The sequence below is a fragment of the Alligator mississippiensis genome, chromosome 16 (genome assembly GCF_030867095.1).
Source record: "Alligator mississippiensis isolate rAllMis1 chromosome 16, rAllMis1, whole genome shotgun sequence".
Taxonomy (NCBI): Eukaryota; Metazoa; Chordata; order Crocodylia; family Alligatoridae; genus Alligator; species Alligator mississippiensis.
Genome location: NC_081839.1, coordinates 21,698,357 through 21,725,021, shown reverse-complemented (window position 1 = coordinate 21,725,021; position 26,665 = coordinate 21,698,357). Strand labels below are relative to the sequence as shown.

The following is a 26,665-nucleotide window of genomic DNA, read 5'->3' as shown; positions in this document are numbered from 1 at the left end:
GAGAGCCAATCCAGCCCATTGTCCCTTTCTTCCACCCAGAGCATGGGCAAAGAAATAGCCCCCCAGCATGACCCAAACAGCTGACACCCATCAGCTCCGGTGGAGCAGGGCCTGGCTAGGATGTGTCAGCTCATGTCTCTATCACTCATCCCAGAGCAATTTAGCTGCCATCATGTCCTATGATGCAGTCAAAAGCACAGAGAAGAGGTCAGGGTTTGGAGGAAGATGCCAGGAGAGGGGAGTGCCCTTTGCTCAGGACAAGACAGAAGAGCCTTTGTTTCTGCCCCTCTCCTTCCAGGGCCCTTATGGGCTCTCACTGGGGAGACAGCAACCTGGCCAAGGGCAATCATCCCTGATATCCAAAGCCTCCCTAGCCTCTGCCAGGCAGCAGCATTGATCTGTGCTATGCCTGGTCCCTGCACATGAATGCAGCTCTTCTCACATCTGCTCCCCCCCAGATGAGCTCCTCGGCAAGGAATCCTGGCTGGCAAATTAACTTGTCCACAACTCTCCAGATAGGAAAGCTAATGAGAACACTCTGAGCCTCAACCATGACAAGAGCTGTCAGCATAGGCCTATCTGCAGCATCAGAGAGATGAGGGTAAGGAGCCTGCAGCCAAGCTGGCTTCTCAGGGTGGCTCTGCTGGCCACAGGCACCTGGGAGTACAGAGATCCAGACACAAGATTAGGTGCCTGGAGCTGGGAACTGGCTGTGTGGGAGGGGGTTTGCCCACAGGCCTCTAGCAGACTGCCTCGCTGCTATGGCCAGAGCTGTACCCTCCTTCCTCTGGACTCCCCAGGTCCAAACTGGGGCTGCCTTTTGATACTGACAGTGATCCCTGTGTCCTAAGGGGCCCTGGGGTTGGTGAGCTCACAGCCCAGCCTGATCACCCTCTCTGGCTTCAACTCCAGAAATGGTAGCCACCCAACCCCCTGCCCTCCCTGCTGGCTGCGGGACTCATGTGAAAGGGGAACTCAGTGGCTGAAACCCCTCGCCTGTGGTAGGGGATCCCAGAGGGAGGCAGCTCACAGCCCAATGCTGAGGGGATCCTCCTGTGCTGCACAAGGTGAATGTAGGTGTGGAAAGGTAGTTTTCCTAGTGGATCCCTGTTCTCCACCCTCAGTGTGCAGACCCCACAGCTGAGGCTGCTGGAGACTTGCCACTTCTTTGGCACCCTTCCCTGTTCACTACTCCACGGATCAGTCCTGTCAAGTTCCCTGAAGGCCCCCAGGGGACACAGCAGTGTGGGCCCTGGCTGGCACCAGCACTCAGCTGTACTGGGCTGGTGCGGGGAGGAGTGGGGAGTGCTGCATTGGCTGCAGTCCCCCATCTCCACCGATGGCAATGAGCGCCAGTTCTACATGCAGGTCCTCACACACTGTGCTGTTTCCTGTCTCCTCCTCATCCTGTTCTTATACCCCAGCATTCAATACCCAGCTGCCTCTTGCTCGGGGCAGGGCAGGGTGGGAAGGGCTGTATGTTGCTGAAGCCCAAGTCAACAGGCCCTGCCAGGCTTGATTTGCTCTGTAAACAACCATCTCCAGGGCTTTTGTTCTTTCAGCCAAGGAGGCTCCTTCATTTTCCTTTACATCTTTCATATTTCCAAATATTGCTCTGGCTGCCTTTCCATGGGTGAATGCCAAGGGGGTGGGGTGGGAGGGGAGACGGTGTTCGAAACCAACAAGCTGTCTGGGGAGCTATTTTCCTGGGCTCATGTTATGGACAGGGCTCCAAGCCGCATCAGTATTTCAAGTGAGGCTTTGCAGGCAGCTCTCCCCCCCAGCAAGTGCTGGAATCAGTTGATCACATGCAGCATAGGGCCAGTTCCTTCACAGGGGAGCTGCAGTGTGTGGGCCCACTGCTTCTGGGAGACAAATGTGCCAGCACTGCAAAGGGGACCTGTGGGGTGGCAAGGTGCAATACAGGGCCAGGCCCCCACTTCTTTGTGAAGGGAGGTTGTGGAGTTAAGGCACTGGACAGGACTAGGGAGGACCTGGCTCCTTGTTCTGCCACAGGTCACGTAATCTCTCTGGGTGTTTTTACATGGGCTCCGGGGTCAGGGGGCAAAGAAGCTTTAGTTTAATTGAGTCTGCTCTGAAGCGCTGTAATTACAGTACATTGGAGCAGTCTCCTGGCACATGTACAGGCAGGCACCTTCTGGTTCCCCACAGATATCATCAAGTCCTATCTGGACCATGACCTCTGGGCCAGGAACTGTCTCATTCAGTGCACAACTATAAGCTGCCCTGAGACCTGCAGAGAAAAGTTGCCTACCAGAAAAGCTGCTTTTCAGGCATGAAATATCAAGTTACTTACTTGCCTTGAGTCCTGCATTGAACACAGCTGTGCTGGACCTGAGAACTGGACCTGGAGGTCCTGGGCTCCAGAGGCAGCATGAGAAGGTGATGAGGGCATGACCCACAGAAGGGTCTTAACTGCTTTGATGCAGAGTGAAGCAGCACTCTGCAGCCTGGTGCCATTCACACCCCCAGGATAGGAGTGCCAGGCCCAGTGCAGTGCATGAGGGGAGGGAGGTGTTCAAGGGATTCCCAGAAGCTAGAGCACTAAGTAGGAGCTGACTTAGCCAGCTGGATGCCTGGGGGACAAAGGTGCATCTTCCCTCCTTCCGTCTCTGGGGTGTAGGTGTGGGAGGCTGCTTCTCTCCTCTCACTTTCATGGACCTGAAAACCCTGTGGAGTTAGGGACCTCAGCCCTTTCCTTCACAGGATGTAAAGGGGCCATTCTTCTTTTACAGAGGGAGGAAGCAGTATGCTTTGTTCGACACATTAGGAGTACGCTTATGGATGGAGACCTGTGGAGGAACACCCAGCTTATAAATCCCCATGGCGCTGCAGTGGGATGTAGGTGCTGAGCTGCTCAGCACTAGCAGCTGATCTTTCAGTGTGGGAATCTTTAATGTTGAACCTCTAGGTGCCTTCAGGGTGAGGCAGTGGGTGGTTTTAAGGATGACAGTTTTGGCTATAGGAGCATAATGTGACAGGCAGTGCCTAAATCCCATTCACATCTCTTTGTGGAGGTGCCCTTGGATGACCTGCACAACTGTTGTGAAAATGCACTAGCCTTGCAAAGGCCTATTGCTGGCCCCTGCCACAGTTATTTTCAGTGGGGAAAAAAATATTTGCCTGAGCAAAAAATACTGTCCCTAGGCACAGAGCGTCTTCCACTACCAAGCTTCATACAAGGGGCTTCATCAAGCCACCATCCCTCTCCTAGTCAGAGCACAGCTGCCGGGGCTCTTCTCCCACCAACTACTGGGTGGCTGCATGTCAATCTTTTTGTCCAGGGGAAGTTCTCAGTTTCCTCCCAGCCAAACCCAACAGCCCCAGCAGGCTGAGCTGCATGGCCCAGAATAGGGACAGGTCAGCACTTCCATGAGCCTCCATTTCTGCAGCTCTTTTGGGTTTGCCTCATGACTCCCAGAACTGCACTGGCCACTTGCTGCCAAGCTATAATCATTGCAGAGTGTAACAGCAGAAGCTTGACAAAGTCTCAGTGAAAGCCCCTGACAGCTGCAGCAGCCAGCTTCCCGCTTTCCCACTGAAGTGCTTATTTATTAGAATTATATGGGCATTATCTCAGCAGTAAAATTGCCCATCTGGAACAGTTCTTTGGCTGCCTTTAATTGCCTCATTATTTCCCCCTGCAAAGCATAACCCTTGCTCAGGCAGTGGCACGAAGGAATCCAACTGCTTTCCATCATTCTTGACTTCCAGCAGCTCTCTCCCTGCCAGGCACAAGGCAAAGAAGGGAGGGGAGAAACAGGTTGATTTTTCTGGAGGCAACGGACACTGGGAAGGGCCAGTAACTCGTATGTCCTGCTTTTGTGGGAATGGGATGGTTTAATAGTCCCAGCCAGAAAGTAGGCTGTTCTTCCAGGCAAGAAGGCAACAGAGGGTGCTCTATCACTGCTGCCAGTTAAAGGTATAGCAACACAGCATTTGGTGCCCACATGGAATCTGCATGGTTGTAAATCTTCTTAAGCCAAGTACTAGTATCACGGGTAATGTGCATGCAAGCCTTGTACTGAGGGACAGTGTCGGTCAGCGGATTAGGCACTCTTCTAGGGCTCCAGATGCCTGGATTTGAGCCCTGGCTCTGTCTGCATTACCTTAGCCAAGTCACTTGACCTCCTAGGCCTCCTTCCTGTCCCATCTTAGAACATAAAACATCTGAGGCAAGGCCTGTCTAGCATTATGCTTGTACAGCACCTAGCACCAGGAGCTCTGAGCATCATGGTTCAGGCCCCTTACTGCTCCAGTAATACGAGCCAAGGTCCTGTTCTACCTTAACTACAAACAAAACTGTTTTTGTGCCACATAGAAGCAGCAGCACAGATCTCTGTTTCTGTGCAGGGCTTGCAGAACCACCACTTGTTTAAATAAAAAGTTTGGACTGTTAGGTTGTGTGGATGCCTTTTCCCTGAAAGATAATTATGCAATGAATGGCATGTATCACCGAGTCAAATTCTTGAGAAACTCCCACAGTGTGGAATCAACCTGCTGGAAATCTGCTCCACGCATTTGTAAACATTGGTCCCCACTGCAGGAACACGCTCGTGAAGAATTGCCAGTGTCTGAGCATCAATTCTATGAGCCGTGTCAGCCCACGTACGAGAAGTACAGTTGACAGAGTTGGCACATGGCACAATCTTCCCTGCTGGGCTCGAGGGGCTCAAGAACAGCTACTAGAAGTTGTAGATCAAATCCTGGAGACTGTGAATGAAATTGTTCCAGATCTAAGTGGAATCACCTTTCCAAAATTACAAGGCTTGGTGTTCACCTTCTCAGAGGAGTTTCTCTGCGGGGTGCTGTTGGTGTGACTGAACCATGCCAGCCTATTGCACCACCTGGGCTCAGGCAGACCTTTAAGCTTGACTTTCCACGATATCAGTATGCAGGTTGCAGCGCAACAGACTGGCGTATATGCTGCATGACTGCTCATTACTGGAAAATATCATAACTCTTCTGCTGTGTGTCTGACCCTGGACTGCTACAGTTCTCCTTTAGCTCATAAGTTTTTGAAGCAGCAGTTGGTTTTGTCCCCACTATTGCTATGGGTGCTGTGTAGAGTTGTCAGTGGACAAGAGGGATGTGTTGTCTGGATGTAACATGAGCAAACATTTTCTCACATTGCCAGCCCCACCTCAAACTGGTGTAGAAGAATATGCCAGCGGTAGCCTGCATCTTGGATGACTTGGCCAGTTGCCTTTGGAGTAAGTCTAGACCTGAGCCTGAGCAAGCTATCAGTATTTGGCCCCTGTACAATACAAGCCCCAAAGCTGTGACATGCTGACCTATCTAGAAAGGAACATACGTTTTGCTGGACACATTTTGAGCAGTTTGGCTGATGCAGATTAATCAATTAAGAAAGGCAAAGGTGAAGGCAGAAAAACAAGGAGGTAGCAGAAGAACTTCTTGGATGGTTGATGACCCCACCTGGATCCCTCCTGCTCAGGCGGTCTACTCTGCCCTCATTCTGTGTGGCAAAACTCCTTAAGCCCGTTTTTCTTCATGGCTGTGGCCCCTCCAGGACCTCTGGCTTCACTGACCCTGGCCTTGCCTCTAGGCCAGTTGGGACTCCCGCCCTCTAGCCCTGGCCACCCCTCGTGGTAGACACTAAGGGCCCTTTGACCGGTCTGGTCCTGGCCCCAGCATATGGGCCAGCAAGGTTACTTTGGATAGATACTAAGTCACTTGCCCTTGCACTTCCATATGGGTCCACCTTCTTGTGCCCCTTCAAACACAGCTCCCTTTTTATTTAGGCTGGCCTATGCACAGTCCTTTGGGCCCCCCATACAGACCCTACTCTATGCAGCCTACATGCAGTCCTTCAGGCCCACCATATGTTCCCTACTGTACGCGGACGACTCTTACACACCCCATCACTGAGGGCGCTACACCGCCCCCTCACCAGGGCTCTCAGGCCTTATGCCCCTTGGGTCTCAGGCCTGATGACATACTTGGACCCCTTGCCTGTCTCCTCTACAGGGTAACCCACCAGGTTGTGGGGGCTGAGGCTATATAGTACCCCATCCTCACCTTTCACTAGGGAGGCACCGGTGTGGCACTTCCTGGGGACTGCCCCTCCACAGACAGCTCCACCATACTATCCTATGCCAGCAAGGTACAGTTTTAGGTAATTTCCCAGGACCAGGAACCTCTTCCACCCCCATAGTTCCTACCCTTAACCACCAGGTGCTCTGGGAGCAGCTCCAGCTGGCAACGTTCTCCCCCTAGCTGCCTACAGCAAATGCCAGGTCAGCTCTGATGGCCTGGGTTTACACTGAGGCTGCTCAGCCCCATCCTCCAATCCAGGAGCCCTCTTGCAGTCATGTGACTGCCTCATTAAGCCACACCACACCTGCTGGCTGCTCCACAGCCTGTTCAAGCCTCTTAAAGTGGCAGCCACCAAAGATGTCCTGCCATACTCCCCCACATCTCTCACACACCCATCCTACCCCCCACACACACCCCACACCCCTCCACAGTCTCTCCCACAAACCCCACACCTACCTACCTACACACACAGACCCCACCATCCACCCCAACAACACCCCCGTGTCCCCCACACAATACTAATATAATAAAGGGCTCTGTCCATCTGTCTGTCTGTCTGTAATGCTCTTGGAGAAGTCTGACTAGTTACTGAAACAACCAATCAGAGTGCTCCAAGAGCGTCATGGACAGGAGGCAGTGGTGGCACGGCGGACCACCGCTATGATGGCGGGGACAGAGTGGGGGGTGGCAAGGCCAATGGTGCTGGCCTTGCCCCTCCCCGGCCCTGCTCTTTGGAGCTGGCAGCAGTGCGGACAGGGATGGAGGGGATAGTGGGGCAAGCTTCCCACCCCTGATCCTGGGAGGGGGCAGGTTAGGGTTGGGGTCGGGGGGGGTTAGGGTTAGCAAGCTTCCCCCCTCCATCCCCACCCCACTCCCCCCATCATTCTTGACAGGCAATTTGCTAGTATACAAGAGTAAGACTTTGTTTTGCGCTATTATGCAATCACTTTATATACACTATGCAAACACATATAAATCAGGACAAAATTTTTTTTGAAATAAAATTAAAATACGTTAGATGGCAACCCCCCTCCCCGCCCAAAAAGAGTACTTCTGGGGGCAGGAGGAAGGGTGGAACTTCCAGTCCCAAGATGGCAACAAGGGGCAGGGCACCTGTCAAGGGGTGGAGCTACCCTTGTGGCCCTTGACAGATCACCAAAACTCATTAAACAGCCTACCAGCTGAATAATTGCCCACCCCTGGCCTATACCTACTGAGGCCATGGTGGTCCAGCTTGACTGCTGCCACAGTAGCACCTGAGTAGGAAGGAGCTCCAGACTGGAGTCCTCCTGGAATTTTCTTTTCCTTGAGCCCCACTACCCAGAACTTTTCTGTGAGACAAGACTACTCGACTTTAGTGTTTAAAATCTAGCCCATGGATCACTGGAGCCCCTTGAATCTCACCTCTTTGCATTGATGATCAGATTTAATTCTTTACTGCTTTCATCACAAATGGGCATCATGAGCACTTATGCTGGGTTCTCTGCATAGAGTTGTGGGGGGATAGGGTTTCCTCTTGGGGTGTTTTCTGAGTGGGAGTTTCCTGGTGGTTTGTACTCACTTGGAGGAACTGGACAGAATTGGGTTTCCAATCCATGACAAACGCTGCCTCTTTAGTCTATGTACTGGCCCAGCCTTGTAGAGTCCTAGAGCTGTCCCACTCTGGAGGCCTTTGCCCTAGACCAGGATAGCATCATTAGTATTAGTAGCCCCATCTGTTCCACCTAATTGCTGCATTTTCCTCCTCTTAGAGCACTCTGAGAAAGGAAGAATTATCTAGTGGTGAGAACACCAACCTGGGACACATGTATTCAATTGCATACTCAGCCACAGACTTTCTGGGTGACTTTGGGCAAGTCATTTAGCCTGTGTGCCAGTTCCCCAGCTGGGCAGTGGGGATGATAATCATGTCCTGCCTCATGGAGGTGTTGTGAAGGAAATGCATTAAGTATTGTGAGGTGCACAGAGAATATGGTGACAGGAACCATGGAACCATTGGGCTTTGTGCTGGGTTTAAACATACTTAACGTAAGTCCTGCCTGGCACACACTGGCACTAGTGCACCCACAGGCTGCCCTGCTGCCTACCAGATAGTGCTCTTCAAAATCCCATGTTTCAATTAGCTTGTGGCTCCTCAGGGAATGGCCCATCCCTGAAATGCATGTGTGCACACCCCTGGCCCGGGGGTACAGCTCTGGTCCATGACAGCTCCCCTTGGTGTTTCTTTCATGCTGCACAATGCTAGTGATTCAAGCGAGCTGTCCCTTTAGTGGTAAGTGCTGCTCCTGTGGGGTCACTTGTGTAGGGCAGGGCTGAAGGGCAGACTCATATGCCTGGCTCCTCTTGTTCAGGGTACGGCGTTTGGTGTCCTTCTGTAAAATACCTCTCCTGGGGTATTTCTCTCACCTTCATTCTCCTGCATGAAGAGCAAAAAAAGCCCAGCTTCCATGGCATGTTTGTTTTCCGACTGTGGCCATCACCCACTTATGGAATTGGCCTCTGGATTTCCCCAGTTGCTCTGGCATGTCTCCTGGTAGATTTAGCTATGGAGGAACAGAGAGTCTCCCTGTTTTATCTTGAGTTTTTATACCATGCAAACAGATCCCTTGGCTTTCTGGGAGCAGCCAGGGGAGGGCAGCCTTTTATACTGCATTTGTTTAAGAATACTACCACCTAAGGGTGCTCTAGCATCAATAAATCATTGGTTCAGGCTCCTGCTCGTTAATGCACAGCTCCAAAGACAAATCTCCAGTTATTGTCAGAGCCAGCTCCCACTGGCTAAACTTACCCCAAGGGCAGGACACTCTTGGGTTATTCCTAGGAGAAGCTGACCTTTACAAGTAAGCAGAGGTAGTTAGCTGTGTTAGTCTGAAGTCAGGCAGAAGGCAAGGTAGATTTGTACCTTATAGAATAACTAAATCCAAGATATATATATAGCAGGGACCAACTATGCAAGACACTAAAAGTGCAGTAGACTAATTCTACTGTGCATTAGCACATCATGGTAAAAGCTGAATTAATTTGCTAATGTTCAGTAGAATTAATTTATTGAGCATTGGTGTCAAATAAAAGACACGTGCCAGCACTACTGTGCAGTAGTGCCAAGTATGGCACATTAAATTAGGATCTATTACAGGTACTAAATGTAATGCACCATAATTATGGTGCATTAATGCACATGTAGACATGCCCACATAAGCTTTCATGAGCTCAAGTCACCTTCTGTTTTACCAATTAACGGTTTTATGATCCTCTCACCTTGTCTGCCTCATATCTCTCAAACTGCTCTAGCCCAAATGTAGAACATAATGGGCACATCTACATGTGCCCCTATGGTGCCATTGTTACTGCGCCATCATTTAGTACTTCCTTTTGGCAGTTTGCAGCGCACAGTCATTTTTAGCCATTACTTCGCCATAGCAACATGTTAGAGTGAGGAAGTGCGTTGCTATGGTGATGTAACTGTGACATCATGGTTTGTGCCCACCGTAGAGCATTGCTGTGGCGACATTGCATCATGTGTAGATGTGCCCAATGTGTGACAAAGTCCCAGAATGAAGCGCGCGCGCACACACACACACACACACAAACCTATTCATGCAGGGCACTTGAAATACTCTGGGATTGATTTCTTTAGTGTTCTTAGCATCTCCATTTTATGATTCTTTATTTCTGATGTAAAAAGTGTTATGCTATTTAGGAGAAGAGATTCCAGACTTGCCTAGCATGGAGATAAACTTGGGACTAAAGGAAGTCCCATTGCCAGGAGTGATATTCGGGTCTGGAACTGCAGTTATCTTGGCAAAGCAAGGACAGTCACCACTAGTCAATGTTGGCCTGCTTGCCAAGTACAGCACCTGAGCCAAGCCAGCCACGATCAGTCTGTTCTAACTCTACAGTGGCCAGCATAGTATTTCAGAAATTAGCAAAGGACTGGGACTGTCCCCTAGCATTTGATCAGCTAGACAGAAGTGAGAAACAGATACACAGTTGGGAACTTGCCCGTTCCATCATGCCAGGCTAGCATTTGTGACGTGATTCTGATGGTTCTGGAAATACTGAACCAGTTAAATCTTGCTGCTGCTCTTTCTGGGACTTCACAGAGGTCCACTGGGGCCACGCTGTGGTAAAATATATGACAACACACTAAGCCCTGGTTACTTCACTTGAAAAGGGGGAGGATGGGGAGCTGGCATGCCATCAACTGCAATTCCTCATTTAAAAGACCCTCCTATTTCAGGGATACATTAACTGCAGCTGAAAATTGTTCCCCGCACCTTGTTAGTTACTGCCCGTGTCACTCCAAAAATCATTCGCTCGTGGCAAAAGAATATGTGCAACAGTATGACGGTCACATGCTTATGGCAAGGATTGTGCTGAATCTCCATTTTGGTTTACTTTGCAGCTGGTAAATTCTGGAGAGAAGGCGTGTGCCATTTAATGGCTTGTGGGAGCTACGATTTTTTCACTTACATCTTACTTCCACTAAAGGTTGAAACTGCAAACAGGAAAGAGAAGCAGTAATGTAAGAAGTAAAAATATATTACAATTCACTCCCTCAGGGCTGGATTCCCTTACACCTGTTAGGCATATAAGTGGACTTAGGTGCTTACGTGTGCTATGACCTCGCAATTCCACCTTGTTCGAGTCCTTGAAAAACTGTTACTATGAAAAGCGGGTGGGTCCTTTGCTTGATGGTGTGTTACAAAGGTAGATGCATGAATGGGACTTGAGCAGCATGGAATAGAATCACATTTAGTTGCCTACTTCCACTTAGACTCCTAACAGGTGAGATACCTTCTTCCTACCATCCGTGCATCCATCCATCTCCAGGCATTCTAGCTCTCTCTGGGCATGTCGACACAAGATGCTACGTCGCTGTAGCAGCGAGCTATGGTGACATATGTCGTCACTATGGCAAGGTAGCATCGGTGGTTACGAACCGTGATGTTGACAATACTGTGCAGTAGGGTCAGAAACAACCGGTGCATTGCTGGGACGGCACAGTCTTGTGCACATGTAGCCACAGCCTCTGTCTCTGTATGCATTCTGCCTCCACATATAGTCTCACCCTCCCTCTCTAGTATTCATACCTTGCAGGTGCCCTGTGATCCTTTCTCTGTGGTGTGAATTCCAACCTGAATCCTGCAGGGTAAACCAGAAAGGTAAATATGACCTACTTGAGGGACGTAGATGTATGAATTAAGGGGATGGAAGGGTAAATGAGCCAAGAGAGAAGAGAAGGCAAAAATAGAAAAAGGAAGAAAAAAACAACTATAGAGTTTGTGAAGAAGGAGGCCAGACAGATATGCTTCCTGGCTGCAAGAAACAGACTGGCTCCCACTGCTAAGCAGAACTGAACGGGAATTTCCCTGAAGCCTGGCTCTGAGTTAGAGGCCAGGTTGTGCTATTGAAGTCCAAACCTTAGCTGGAGCCACTATATTCTTGCCCCTTTCCTGATTTAGAGGCACTAGCCGGCTGTGTGCTCTTTGATGCTCTGGGTGTGGGTGTGGAGAGCTCCCTGCATGGCTCAGTGAGACTGAAATGAGTCTTGGTGTCATCCCTGCTCTTCCTACTGCTGGAAGGGAGCTCGGGGACTTTAGCCATCTCCTGGCATCCCTTGAAACAGCTGCTTTGCTGCTTACCCCATTTTCTCAGTGCATGTTGCATTAATAAAGAAGTGGCTCTTAATTAAGGGGATCATTATGTACACCTTTCTCAAAAGCATCCCAATGGCGTTGCCCAGGGCTGGCTCGACAGAGAGTACCATGTTTATCTTGAACTCATTACAAGCCTTTCTGCTTGCCCACATGAATAATCCTTTTGTTTTCATCTGGAGTGGCTTGGAGTGGGGGAACTTACCCTCTCTTTGGCTGTCTATTCAATTTTGTGCTGGTGGGGGGTGTTGAGATACCCTGCCAGGCAAGAAGACAACAGCCATAGAAGCACACATTTGTGTGTGTGTGTGTGTGAGAGAGTGAGTGAGAGAGAGAGAGAGAGAGAAAGCAAGCAAGCAATCAAGCGCCAGAGCAGTGAATCTACATGAAAAAAGAAATTCTTCACCATAACCTCAGCCTTTCAGCAGGACGACCCTTGAAGGTGGTTCCTTTTGTGGAGTGTTTATGGAGTTGGTATAGCACAGCCACAGCTATTGTACAACCCACTTCATCCTTTAGGGATTAGACATAGGCCTGACAATCCCAAGGGGACTCCGAAGTTGCAATATCTGTTTTTTCCCCCTCCTCCTTGAAACACACGATTCCCTGTTTAGCTGCCAGAGTGAGAACATAAGCTCTTGCTCCCAGAGAAGCTGTGTGTCAAGCACACTGTCTGGTTAGTTCCTGCTTTGGTTGGGATTTGCTCTTTTCCCTCTTGTCCTGGACTCTGCAAACAGCACTGGGTTAGCACAGGAAAATGTAAACAGGGAGCAGACCAGAAACAAAAGTTAATCTGATTTGTCTGCTTTCCTTGACCAAAGTAAGAGCTGCATGAACAGTGAGCGAGCCAGCAGAGGATGAAGTCTCAATATGGGGCATGTGTAGGTAGGGCCATGCATGAGGGCTCTAGAGAGCTGTCTTCCACTCCTGGTTCCACTATCAGCTTGCTGTTCTATGCTGGGGAAGCCCTTCAGCTCCAAGCTTGCCTCTGTTGGGCACCAGAGATGTCAATGGCTGGTGGCCCTGGCCTGAGGTGGCAGGCATGGGGAGGACTTGGGCACAGCAGCTGGAGCTATGCTGGTTCTGCACATCGCAAGAGCTATGCTGGTTCTGCAGTTCTCCATATATTGATCTCAAGTTGCAGCACGGGAGGTTTAGGTTACTTATTAGGAAAAACGTCCTCACTAAGAGGCTTGTAAAGCACTGGCACGGGTTACCCCGAGAGGTTGCAGAATCTTCACCCTTGGAGGTTTTTAAGACTTGGCTAGACAAAGCCTTGGGTGGGATGATATAATTGGGGACAGTTCTGCTTTGAGCAGGGGGTTGGACTAGATGACCTCCTGAGGTCCCTTCCAGCCCTCATTTTCTATGATTCTATGATCACCATTGTAATCCAGGGGCAACGCACAGGAGTGCAGCTGAAGTCTTTGTTTTCTGGACTCAGACATGTGAGATGGGTGAGGGTGACTTGAAGTTAGTATCTCTGTCCCATGGCAGGGGTCAGCTTCTGCTCACTGGTGGCTTTTGTTGTAGTCCCAGCCAGCTGTGAGCTCCTGTAGAGCTGCCTCTGAAAGGCAGAAACCCTGAGCAAGGCCAGCAGCTGGAATTCCCCTCCCCTGCTGGAGAAGCAGGAGTCAGGGTGGCCAAGGGAAGTACAGCTTGGCTCAGGATTTTTTATCCTTTACTTTTTCAACAGCCCTCAGCCCCCCCTGTAGTGGGGGTATGATGGATGTGTTGATGGAGAGAGTGTGCTGCCATTGCTGCTGCTGCCGCTGCCACCACTGCTCTGCTTGGCTGTTCTTCGATACAGAATTACAACTCAGTTCTCACTCTCATTATGTGATGATCATTATGGACATTAAGGTTCACCTACAAAAGAAAACACAATGGGTCTGAATATGGAAATTTTCTGCGTCTCCCTGGGAAGAACAGAGAATTGAACCCGGCCCTTTCCCAACCTTTACCTGAAACATGAGAGCGCTGAATCTCTATTTTATTTATTTAAATAAAGTGACCATTCCTTTCAATTGTTTATAAGGCATTAAAGTTAAGTAGATACAAACAAGAACTAAAATCTATCAGCTCATGTTTTCAAAAGCTATCAGTACACTTGGGTGCTTCAAATTTTGCATCTCCAAGTTGTCTCAAATTAGCCCAAATCTGGAGAATTTTGAATTGGAAATGGCCACAGCTCCATGACACCAGAGGATAGGAGAATATTACTCTGGGGTTGGGCAAAGGAAGGTTACACATGCACTCAACCAAGTGAGGAGAAAGGAAAAGGGAAGTTATTCCAGGGGATGTGCTGAAGTTTGAAAACACGAACAAACTGGTTGTATCTGAACAGTACAAGCAGTGGTATTGGATAATCACCGCCTACTTAATGCACCTCAATCTGCCCCATCCTGCTTTACAGTAAAGCACTCTGTGCCTTATTTTCTCTCAAACCAATTCAGGCCACTGCCTCAGCTGTAAAATACCTCCTGCATGTAGTTTTTAAAGAGCAACATGACCTCAAAACTGCACCAAAGGGAGCTGGGCCCCAGGATATGTTTGTCCAAGGGCCAAGAATTAGGGACTGGCTAAAGGCAGCATGGAGTCTTCCTTGGCTTCAGAGTGACACAAATTTCTGCTGTAGTTTGCTAGCCAGAGTCCCCATGACACTGCCTTTACTGCTCGTGAACACTGGTCAAAGTAGGGGCTTTGTGTTAAACTCCTTGTGCCCTGGAGGAGAACCCGTGGATCTCACTTTGGGCAGTGCTTGCCTAGGCTAAGTCATTTAACCATTCCCCACTGTCTCTACAGACTCACATTCTTCCTTGGCTTTGCCGTCCTTGGTGGTGTGAGGAAACTGCACCCAACTGGGAAAAGAAAATGGCAGTGGTCATAGTGCCAATAGAAACAGGCACAGAAAAGAAGCACGATTCCCTGCTGGAAGCCATGGGAGTCCATGTCATCCCCAGAGGTCTGGGTCCCTGCAACTGTATCAAGCACAAACCAGGAAATCTTGTTACTGAGGCTCTGGATATGAGTTTGGTCCCTGGCTCTGCTGCAGCATTGGTGGCTGACCCCAGCAACCTGCACATCAGTTCCCAGTCAGTGGGGGCGGATACTGTCCTCCACCCCAGTGAGAGTCACAGCAGGGGTTCTAGTTTCAGCCTGTCTCTAATAAGAACACCCTGTAAAGGATGCCTTTGCTTGGGAAGCAGTGCTGCCTATGTTGGCTCTTATTCTTGGAGCAGCAGAGAGGCCACAACTGATTGCATTGCAAGGGTAGATGGTGTGAATGGAGTAGCCTCCTCACACTCCTGCCATCCCAGGAGCACCAGGTGGAGTTCAGGAGACCCAGCTCCAGGAGCTCTTGTTTGGTATGGTTGGTCCTGCTTTTCAGAGAAATTCCACTGACCAGCGCCTTGCCTTGCTGCCCATGCTTATCAGGTGCTTTGTGGGGGGACAGCAAAGCACTAGATCATTTACTGTAGATAGGTTTAGCTTCAGGTTGGAGATGGGCCTGAGTTGTAGAATTTGGATCCAGACTGGATTTCCATCAGTTTGGATCTGGGGCTGCCCGAGCAATGCAGAGCATGGGAGAGGTGTCTCTAGAGCTGAGAGACTTGCTGATGCCCAATGAGACTCATGGCTGGGTTGGCCTAGGCAGGCAGTAAGGTCTGTGTATGGACCAGGCAGTAGGAATTGGGAGGCAGAAGGAGGCCAGCCGGAAGAAGCCTGCTTGGGCTTTGCTGCTCTGATTCTCTTATGTCACCCATCCCACACTGTGAGGCCTTGCAAGCTGGCTCTTGTGGAGCTGGGCTATGATTTTTGCCAGTGATCATGTCTCATGGGTTTGATGGGATAGCCTAGGTATTCCTCCTGCCCCTGGGAGGAAAACTCTCTTAGGACTGTCCTCGAAGGGATAATCCATAATTCTTACAGAGGCAAGTGCATGTGCCAGGGAACAGCCAACTGATCCCAGTGGAAAAGAAACAGGCCTGATCCTCTGCCCGATCTCAGCCCCCGGCTGTCTTTCTGTTTCCTTGCAAGGCAGAGAGGTGGCTAATTTCATTGCTTTCCCTGTTTCTCCATTCTGCCCTCCCCTCTGTGCTGCCTGGTTCCTACCGGGACTGGAAGTGACAAAGAGCTGGTTCTCTTGGCCCAGATGGAAGCAGGAAGTTTTGGGAGCCGCCTGGCCAAGAGGTCAGCACAGCTCAGGGAAGCATCCGAACCTGAAGTGCTCGTGTGGACTATGCAAGCACTCACTGAAGGCAGCGCTCTGAGTTGGGGCAGCTGGGATCCAGGGGGCTGATCAGGCAATGGCATCTGTCATTATGATTATCCCAACACCTGGCATATGCCATGAGCAGCCAGTATCAGTGGTGGAGTGGCACAAAGGGCCCACTCTATACTCAGCACACTAGAGAGCCTTTCCAGTGCTGAATAGAGGGGGATAATAGCTTCCCTTGACCTATTGTCTATACACTTGCCATTGCAGCCCCATATGCTGTTAGCCTTTTTGGCCACATCTGGACTACTGTATTCAGTTTGAGTCCCTCCCTCCCCCCCCGGCTACAGAAAGGATGTGGACAAATTGGAGAGATTCCAGCCGAGGGCAACAAAAATGGTTCAGGGGCTGGGGGACATGACTTATGAGGAGAGGCTGAGGGAACTGGGCTTGTTTAGTCTAGAGAAGACAAGACTGAGGGAGGATTTGATAGCAGCTTTCAACTACCTGAAAGGGGGGTTCAAAAGAGGATGGAGCTGGACTGTTCTTAGTGGTGGCAGATGAGAGAACAAGGAGCAATGGTCTCAAGTTGCAGCAAGGGAAGTTTAGGTTGGATATTAGGAAGAATTTTCTCACTAGGAGAGTAGTAAAACACTGGAACAGGTTACTCAGACAGGTAGTGGAAGCTCATCCTTGGAGGTTTTTAAGATCTAGCTAGACAAAGCTTTCACTGGGGTGATGTAGTTGGGGCTGGTCCTGCTTTGAGCAGGGGGTTGGGCTAGATGGCCTCCTGAGGTCCCTTTCAGCCCTAATTTCCTATGCATGTGCACATGCTCCGAGCATCACCCCACAGGATTTGGAAGGAGCATACCTAGTGAACCCTCCCTCTGGAATATGTGCCTGTACTCACCAAACAGCTTAGCAGAGAACCACATCCCTTAACACCTTGTGGCCTTTCACAAGCGCATGACATATTGGTTAACTGAACAAGAGTTCCACAGTAACATGAGGATGGAGCCAGCCTGTCTGTGTGCAGCTTGGTCCTGATTGCAAGAGGGAACTGGTGTGGGAGCAGGAGCTCTGGACAGCTCAGCACAAGGCATTGATCTGAAGCCTGATAATGTAACTAGCACCCTCAGGTAGCCACCGCCTGCTACTCCTATCATTCCCTTGAGTGCAGAGGTGCTACTAGTAAGGTTTGCACCTTGGTGCATCCTGCTTCTCCACTTGATGCTTCTTTTGCCGCTGAATTTGCTCCCTATGGCAGTTGATGGTGATGGGAATTGTGGTGAGGGTAAGGGGCGGTGGCAGTAGTAGTAGAAATAGGGTAGAGAGCAAGAGCAGTGCTCAGCATAGAGCAGGGAGGGCTGGGCGGCAGCAGGTGTCTCGAGCACTGCAGAGAAACAGTTTCGGGGAAGAGAAACACATGGAGCAAAAGGAGAAAGGGACACTGGCCCAGAGCACAAACCTTCCTAATTACACCTCTGCTGAAGCACAAGTGACAGTCCTAGCCTATGTGCTGGTGACTCATGGAAATAAGGCCAGAGAAACCATTAGGATCCTCTACCCTGACCCTTTGTTCCACCCAGCAATTCCTACCCTGGGTCTGTAAGTGCTGTTTGAGCCAGACCAGGCCTTTTGGAAAGAGGCACCTGGTTATGGTATACAGATTTAAAATGCCGGCGATTTTTCATCCCTTGGGTTTTGTTGATCCAATGGTTAATTAGTCTCAGTCTTAAAAATGTGCTTCAGATTCCTATTTTGACTCAGCCTGCTGGGTCCCATCCCCCCAGAAATAGAAACTCATATCTAGAAGCCAGCAGGTTCTGGTTACGGGGACCGTTGCTCTGTTTTGCATGCTGCTGCTGTGCTAGTTTGCATGCAAGTCTGGTGAAACTCCTACAAGTTCAGGGGGCCAGAACAAGGTTCAGAGCAGCTAAGAGTTCAGTGTAGGTGAGGAGCTGCCAAGGCCTTGTGCTGGTGCTTTGTGTGGGGGGAGGTGGGATTTTCACCCATCATAAATGATTTATTGGCAGCTTTATAGGCATATGGGTGCTCCCGACTGCCAGATCTTGCTGTGCGTGAAGCCAGGTCATCTCTGCCCTAAAAAATCTAAAATGCAATGGGGAGTGAATGCCTCCCCCTTCCCCTGTCCCAGCCACAGCTAGAGCAAAAGGAAGAGGAAACTCTCTGTGCATGTTGTTGTTTTTTTAAAGAAACATCTCACAGTAACAAAACAAATACCCTGCAGGTTTTCAGGCCTAACTTTACCTGGCAGGGCTGCTGAGGAAGCAAGAGGGAGCCTCTGGTGCAGGAGGAGTTAACCAATGGCTTCATGTGCTCATAAGTGCCCTTTAATAAAACTAACAGGCGTGATGTGTTCGCTCTCACAATGAGCAGGCCGTGCAGGGCACAACCCCTATCCGCTTCGCCGCCAGACGGAGAAGTGATTAAAGCCTGCAGCAGCAGGGGTGGGTTGCGTGAGAGATTTCTCAGGCCCCTACCAGCTACTGATTTCTGGGAAAGCAACAAGCCGCCTTCCATCTCTCTCTCCAACCTTGGCTGCAGCAGCTCGGCAGACAACTGCATTGTGAATCAAGCTGATGTGTGTGGCAGGCCTAGCACACAGGGCAGCTCGAGGCCCCGACTGAATTGAGAGGGATCATGTGAATTTGGAGGCTGGGTGAAGGCCATGAGGTGAGGAGTCAGTGGCAGGGCAGGGCTCTCTGTGGCCTATGAGCAGCACCGGATATTGCAAGGAACATTTATGCTGGTGGAGACTAGAGAGGAGTTGAGATGCTGGTGATGCTTCGGGGGAACTCTGCTAAACCCAGCTGGAAAAGCTATTGCCTGTTGCAGAAGAAGGTGATGTGCTGTAATGGTCAGAGCAGGAGACTGGAAAACTATTTTTGCCTGGCTGGATGATGCTGGGCCCACACTTGCCTAGCAAGTGATGCTTGCCTAGCTTTCAAACCTGTTTGTCCAAAGCTTTAGTCCAGGAACCTTCACATTCCTCTTCCTCTGCAAAGGATTAACAGGCCTAGGAGACTGAATTCCATTAAACAACAGGGAGCTCCTATATAGGCAACTCCCCCTTACAGGGAGACAAGGAAACATTTCAAAACTCCAGGGCTGTAGGTTCCCACATTCTCATCAGAGGCATCTGATGCTGCTCTAGGACCTAAGTCCTCATTCTGCTGCCTGAACAAGCGGTCACAGTTCTGTATTTCCCTTGTGTTAGGAAGTCCTTGATATCTCATAAGAGTCAAAAGTTGGTCATGTCTCAATGGCCCATCACGCCAGCAAGGTTAAGGCATGACAATTTCAGTAGCCAGTGGCATGCAAGGGAGTGAGCTGGCCAAAATTGCATCTGGCTGCTTTTGTGTCCCCAGCAGCCAAGACAGCTGGGGGTAGCTTATGGAGCAGGTGCAAAGTCAGGCTCAAACTCACTCCTGGATGATTAACCATTTGGGCACCTTGCCCATCCATAGAATTGGGTATTAAAGCTCAAGAGATTCCCAGATGTGGCTTGTCATGAGACTGCTGCACCTGCCCCCGGTGCTCTGGGGATGGGAGGGGCTCCCCTACTTACAGGCATTGGCAGAGGGACCCTCTGGAGACTGTTGTCTGAGGCTGAGGGAGGTTGTACTGGAGCTCTTTGGTGGAACGGGGCAGTGTGGGTCCTCCTTTGGCCTTGCCTGGCCTGGATGCTCTATGGCAGGGATGCTTCTTGCAGTGGCAGTTGTTAAAGAAATGGTTGAATGGTTTGTTGAAAGTCCTCTGACTCTTTGCTCCTCTTCATTATCTATCTCAGCATGAGGGAGCGGCTCCAGCAGAGCCTTTTTCTTTGGGGGTGACAGCCCCCCAGTACTGAGGCAGTGAAATGGCACCTTTGTTGTTTTGCTGCTGTGAGCATGAAGGGTCCCTGCTTTGGGCTCCCACAGTGCTGAGGATAGGCCGAGCCTCCTGTCACACAGGGTCCTCAGCACCATCTATTGCTGGGGTGGAGCAGAATTTGGAAGGAAGCAGGTGCAATGGGACAGGCCAGGGAAGATGCACACCACTGCAGTGCTGGCTTTGAGCCCTGAAGTGAATTCTGGCAGGCAGGTTATCACCACAGCAGAGTCAGGTGCTGGGGAAGTTTGTTCTGTCCCTTGCTTGGTTTATTAACTGCAGCAGTTCCAGTTCATAGAATATAGGAGCTGCAATTCTGGGTGAGACAAGGGCTCCATCTGCCTTGGCATCCTGTCTGAAACAGGCACTAGGAGCAGACATTGCAGAAGAACATACAGAGAACCTAGTCACGAGCTACCATACACTCGCTTGTGGGGAGATGTTTATTCCTTTGTCCCAGACTGGGATCTGGGCTGACTTGTGCATTGCACACCCAGCTGAATTTTCTTTTCAGGTTTGGGATCATTTTGAATCAAATGTCATGCCAGTGAAAGACAAGGGAACTGCAGAGGTGTGTTTTGTTCTGGGCATTGTGCATTCTCAGGTATTTGCTTATACAGAGGATCCATTGTGTTCTCTTCCACGCCCAGGATTGTGGGGACTTGGTAAATCCACAAAAGGAGGACATGAGACCTTGCCCTACTCTAGGAAATGGCCCATTGAAGGGGCTCATGCAATTGTACCTACCTGGGTCAGTTACTGCTCGTTTTGGCCTCAATGGGAGAAGTGCATGACTGTAGTTTGGCAGACAAGGTTCTTTGGGTAAATGCGATATATTTATTGGTCTAATAAAAGATATCACATTTATCTAAATTGGTCTAATAAAAGATATCACATTTACCCAAAGAACCTTGTTTGCCTGTATTCTTACACCAACACAGCTACAACCAACACTGTCTGCAGTTCTAGATTCACATCCTTTTGCCTCCCACTGGGGCTATTATACACACAAAGGGTTAATCTGTTTTGTAGGGAAGGACTCAAAGGGCTGGAAATACTCTGCGACACTGCTGTGTCTGCTCACTATCCAAACGCAAATATGTCCAGCCCAGCATTAGCATTAAGCACTTTGGGCAGCAGAGCGGTGATTTATTCACAGCCACCACTAGAGGGTATTTGAAGCATTAGCACCTCAGACAGACCTCACTTCAGGGCTGGGTGGAAGGTTCACAGAGCCCTAACCATCCTGACAGAAATCTTTTGCCTTTATTACAGATTGAATATTGTATGCAGATCATTGCCTTATTGCTTTGCTAGCGGAGACTAAAATGATACGTTACCATGGGCAAGGTAAACAGGTTCAGGTTATTATCTCCCCTTTGCAGAGGGGGATACTGAGGCATAAAGCAAGGAAGTGACTTTTCAGGGCTATACAACATAAAAGGATTGCTGGAATTCAGCAGACCTGATGCACAGTCTTGTGCCTTAAGCCCCAGATCGTGGTCCCCCACTAAACAGAAAGGGCCAGATGCTCAGCAGCTGCAAATTGACAGGGTTCCACTGACTTTAAAAGAATGACACTGATTAACATAATTTGCAGTTGTGGACCTGTCTTTTCCTTTGATGTACAATCTTATACCTGAGTGATTGAAACTTGCCCCAGATCCTGTGCTACTGGAAGGCAGAGAGGGGTCGGTCAGAAGAAATCAATGTGCAATTTGTCTAATGGGCACTTACAGCTGCAGAGGCTTGAGCATCATTATTCAGAGCAGTGAAATTCTGCAACACCATCTTCTACAGCAAATGGATAAATAAGGGCAGAGCAAGACCTGAACTGCATGCACCCAAATTCCCAGGAACTGGGTGGGCACTTGAACTGCTTTTATTAACTGCTGACACCCCCGCTCTCCTGCTCTGCATTTCCCTGCTAGAGATTTGTTATGTCAGGCAAATAACACACAAGACTGGATCCTCAGAGGGTGCAAAGCAGCACAGTTCCCCTGAAGTCAGTGGAATGACATTGATTTACACCCCATGAGGATCTATCCCAGGGCAGATCTTGTTTCTGGAGCACCTGCAAATTGACACAGTCTGGCTTGCTCTGGGGATCCATGAGACTGGCTCTTAGTATCGCCCATGCAGCCAGTTCTCGTCTGGGGGCCAGAGAAGGTCCTTTGGATGAGAACAAAATATTGCACAAAGATTATTCCATTCCTTTAAATCACGATCCCACAAATGTGCAGCCTGTGCTGTAGCTGCCCTGCTGCTATGCGGGCTAGTTTGTGGGGAGAAGGCACATTCAAATTCTATGACAAAATTTAAAGGGCTTTTTCCTCCAACCTTTTGACTCCTGGTTGCCAGGAGCCCGGGAAGGGCACAAAAGGGAACTGAAGATACTTAACAACACCCCAGGGAGCCCGTCTGATTCTGATTCACAAACTCCAGAGTGACATTAAAAGGGCTGGCAGAGCTAATCGAGCCTATTGGCAGGGGGCAGGGCTCTCTAATTTAGGGGGTGATGGCCTGAAGGGGCCTGAAGGCACCTGTAGGTCTTGGAAACTGGTGACTAACAACTGGGATTTATTCCCCTTTGACTGATGCAACCAGCATGTTCATTGTGGTGGTTCTCTCTGAAGAAAGGTCTGAAGGGAAAAGCAAAGCTGGGTAGCAGAAGGGGCTATTTGCGTGTTAAAGAAATTCTGCAACCCATTCCCAGCACATGAGAAACTACATTACCCAGAATCCCACAGCTCCCCTGCAAGGAAACTATATAAAAAGGCATGCTTGTAGGCTTGCCTCACCCCCTTGCTACCTTAGGTGTGCCAGCTCTGGGGTTGACTTACCCCAGAATGAGTCAGACATTGGGCTTAGTGGTTGCTGCATGCATTTGAATGCGGTCCCCAGCAGTTCAGTCTGGGCAAGCTCACTAGAAAAACCTCAGTGAGGCCCAGAAGCTGATGGCAGAGGTGGTGACAGGTGACCGCAGAAATGCCAATGCCTGTTATACTCTCAGTCCTGGTCCAAGCTGTGAGTTGCCTGGGAAGAACTGCGTTGTCATCTCTTTGTGCTGTTCCTGCCTCCCTAAAAGATGCTGCTGGCTTCCCTTCTGTTACTTCACAGTTGTTGGGCAGTTGTTTGATTTTATAGAGGTCCTTTCTTCTTAGTGGTTTCCAAAGGCTTAGTAAATGCTCTGTCTTGGACTCGTGTCACTCACCAATGGCGCACAACCTCTCCTGTCTGCCGTTACCAAAGGGACTGATCCAGCAGGAGCTGAGCACCCTCAGCGTGCAGTGAAGTAAAGGGGGAGGCCCCTCAGAGCAGAAGAGTGCTGCGCTGTGCTTAGGGAAGGGGAATAAGGTGTTCCAAGTGATATTACAGGAATGACACGATCTGACCATTATTAGCAATCCCAGGCACATTTTGAAGCACACTACTGACAGCACAAGGTAGTTGTCGCCAGGCCCATTTCCTGTGGGATCTCAGTGTGGGGGCAGGCCCCCTATCCAAAGACTGGACGGCCCTGTTTAGTTTAACATGACTAATGTCTGAGATGGTGCGGTTCCCTGCTTCACTTAACTGTCCGCTCGCACTTAACAGGTACATTTCTGATGAGGGAAACACAATAGAAACAAAGCGCGGGGACGCTCAGACTCGTGGCTGAGCGCTGATTTTGCTCAGCGTTAATTCCGCCATGGAAAACGGCAAGGGACAGATTCCCAACCTCCCATTCATTCCTGTCCTGCGAGTGTAAGGAGAAATTACTTCGGTCTCCCAAAGCAGGGCAGTAGGCTTTGTGTTCTGCAAACCCCACTGAGGGCTTGGCAGTGTTTGTTAACTATTTAACATGGCCTGGCTCTTAGCACTGTTTAATTCACCCACATTTGGCTTTTTAAGCTCTCCACGCAGGGCTATTTTGTAAGGCCAAGCTACAGGAGCCAATGGCGACCTCTTGGGATGAAAGAAGCCTGAAAGTCGGCTATTATTCAGTCTTCAGTGATGCTGGAGATGAAGAATAGCTGAATGAGGGACCTCTGACATCTGCCTGAAGTGCAGGACGGTTGTCAGTAGCAGGGAAAGAGCAGCTACTTTCTGAACAAACAAAAGCTGTTCTCATAACAGAAGAGGCAGCCGCTGCAGGCATTGAAAGCACAAGCTACTCCTGGAGCTGATGAGAGGAGACAGTCATTGGAAACTAGTGTTTAGGGCCTGAGAGGAATCAGCTGCTGCCACCTTTGGAGGGCTGCAATAGCCCTGGGTGCCAGAGCAGGTGGCAGGGCCATGGTGCGAGTCAGGGTTAGCCCCCTGCAGGTCTGCCTTCCAAGAGTGGCGCCACACAGGCAGGGTGATAGTTCGTCAAGGGAACAAACGAGTCCAGCGATTGCTGGAGACCAATGCTCTATGTAGGTTACTTGTGTGCTTTCCCCACCAGAGGGATATGCTGAGGAATAATGATTTTCCCCTTCTTGTCACGAAATGGCTTCTTTAATAACACGGTTTTTCTAGCTGCTTATGTTCTGGGGAAATAGAAACAAATAGATTTGCTTAGATGAAGGGAAGTGGGGCTATCGGCAGGGATGTGAACTGAACAGTCCCTCAGGTGTCTTGGAAGCTAAAATCACAAGACTGTATTTTGTACAGCACCTTACACACAAACTACATCTCCCCAAACATATCGGAGCAGTCACTGGGGTCTGGTCCATGCACAGGGTTTCCTGATAGATCTCCTTTGTTCTGAAAGGGAACAGCCCTCTAGGGCAGGTGCAGTTGTCCTGGGCTAATAGTACTTAGATAACTAGCTGTGTAGCTTATTCTCTTAAATGGAGGCAGTGGGCATATCTACACATGATATTAGTGTGACACAATAACCTCTAGTGCACTTCACGCTGGAGTTTATTGTTCCTGGGTGCCATGTTCACAAGCGTGCCCAGGATCGCAGCACGTTGAGCCAGGTCAGCCTCCCAGCCCAGGGCTGCTCTAACCCAGCTGAGCGTGCTGCGGAGGGACTGGCTGGGGCATTACGGTGCTCCAGTGTGGGACTAGTCGGCAGGCAGGCCCCACACTGAAGCACCTTTGTGCTCCAAGCCAGCCCCATCAGCATTTACATGTGCATTGGTGTGCACTATATAACATTGCCATTAGATATTATTTATGTTTACAAGTATTAACCTATGGTGGCATTTATTAGTTTACTGCAGCCTAATAGGGCCGCATATGTAGACGCTGAGACTACTGTGAAGCTAATTAGGCAGCTCTGCAGCAAAATCTTGTGTAGATACACCCAGAGAGGTGGAGCAGAGAGCTGAGGCATCAGGGACCTAGCGTCTATTCCTAACTGTGCTAGTCTGCTGGGAGACTTCAGGCAGTCGTTTTTGGTGCCTTGATTTACCCATCTATAACATCGTGATAAACGGATAATGTTCCTGAATTCTCCTGAGAAGTAAATGATTTATCCAGTATGGCAGGAGCCAGTCTCCTACTAGGAGGGCTTGGAGGAGGAAATGATCCCTGAGGGTTGGGTTTGCACAAGGGAGTCCCCATTGGTTTTGACAGGAGCTGACAGCTATTTCTGTGTGTGCAAATAACACACTGGGTGCATCTATGCTGTAGTGACACGCTACGTTGCAATACGGTGTGCCCACTGTAGAGTACACACAAAAGCACATACACCCAAGTGCACCACATATCCTGCACATGGTGTAGCCTGGCTGTTGAAGGCTCTTCTGGAAGTATGTGTCTCCACTTACCAAATGGTTAAACAAAAACCAAATTGCTTTCCACCTACTGACCTGCCAAGTCTAAGGGAAATTATATCAGTCCACCATACAAAATAGTCCCGTGACAGCATATTGATTGATTGCCCCAGCCCACTAGCAGCACTGATCCAGTCTGGCAGTTTCTAACTCCAGTGTCCCTGACCATGCAGCCTGGATTTCCAGTGAATATCCAGGAACAGTTTTTGGACCTGGTCTCCGAGTCTCCTTTCAGGAGGTAGCACAGCTGTGGTGAGCAGCATGTTACCAAGTCACAGAGAGAAAACAAAGGCAATCTTGGCGTGTCTGCCTTCCCCACCAACAGCATTTCAGTTCTGTAGTGACCCTTCCATTACCTCTGTGGACTCCGAGTCCCTTTCAGCTTTTCTGGACGCGGCAAACATTTTTCTTGTATGTGATGTTCCTGCAGAAACTACGCAGACCCCTGGCTGCAGTGTGTTTTATGGACTATTTGCTGGAAGAGAACAGATGGCTGAGGGAGCATAATTGTTTAGGGACTTCCTGCGGAAGGACAGCAGGGGCCAAAATCTAGGGCCAAACCCCGAAGTGTTTCTCAGGCAGAGCTCTCAGGGCCTCAGGAAGGGCAGTGCAGAAAGTGAGTAATGGCTGTAGGACTTGGTCCCTGGAAAGCAGCTCAGCCAAGGAAGCTCTGGGCCACCAAGCAGCCCCAGGTCTAGTTATGCAGCAGCCTCTGGGACCTCCAATTAGCCCCAGCACCACATTCTTGGATACCCAGAAGCACCATCGTCACTGCCTGGCCTTGTGTACCATTCTTCATGACGTGCAGTAGCTCTGAAAAATAGTGTTTCAGGTCCAATGAGCAGTGTATTACTATTTCCCTGGAAATTTCTCCAGTGTATCCCATCATGTACAAAGCAGGGCTGTAGTCTAAGCCCCATTACAGCAGCTCCCATGGTGTTTGTGTGGGGTAAAGGGGGGCAAGGGGGGGGGATGTGCTGTGAGACCTTGGCCAGCATTACAAACTCTCATTAGCACTAAAACAGAAGAGTTTGCTACGGATGAATTCCTGGAGCCATTTAACATTC

General features: G+C 49.8%; 1 long non-coding RNA gene across 1 annotated transcript in view; it reads left to right on the top strand.

Moving 5' to 3' along the window:
• LOC132246431 (uncharacterized) overlaps positions 1–26,665 on the top strand; it is a 41,630-nt gene that overhangs the window by 8,864 nt on the left and 6,101 nt on the right. The gene's annotated exons all lie outside the window — the stretch shown is intronic.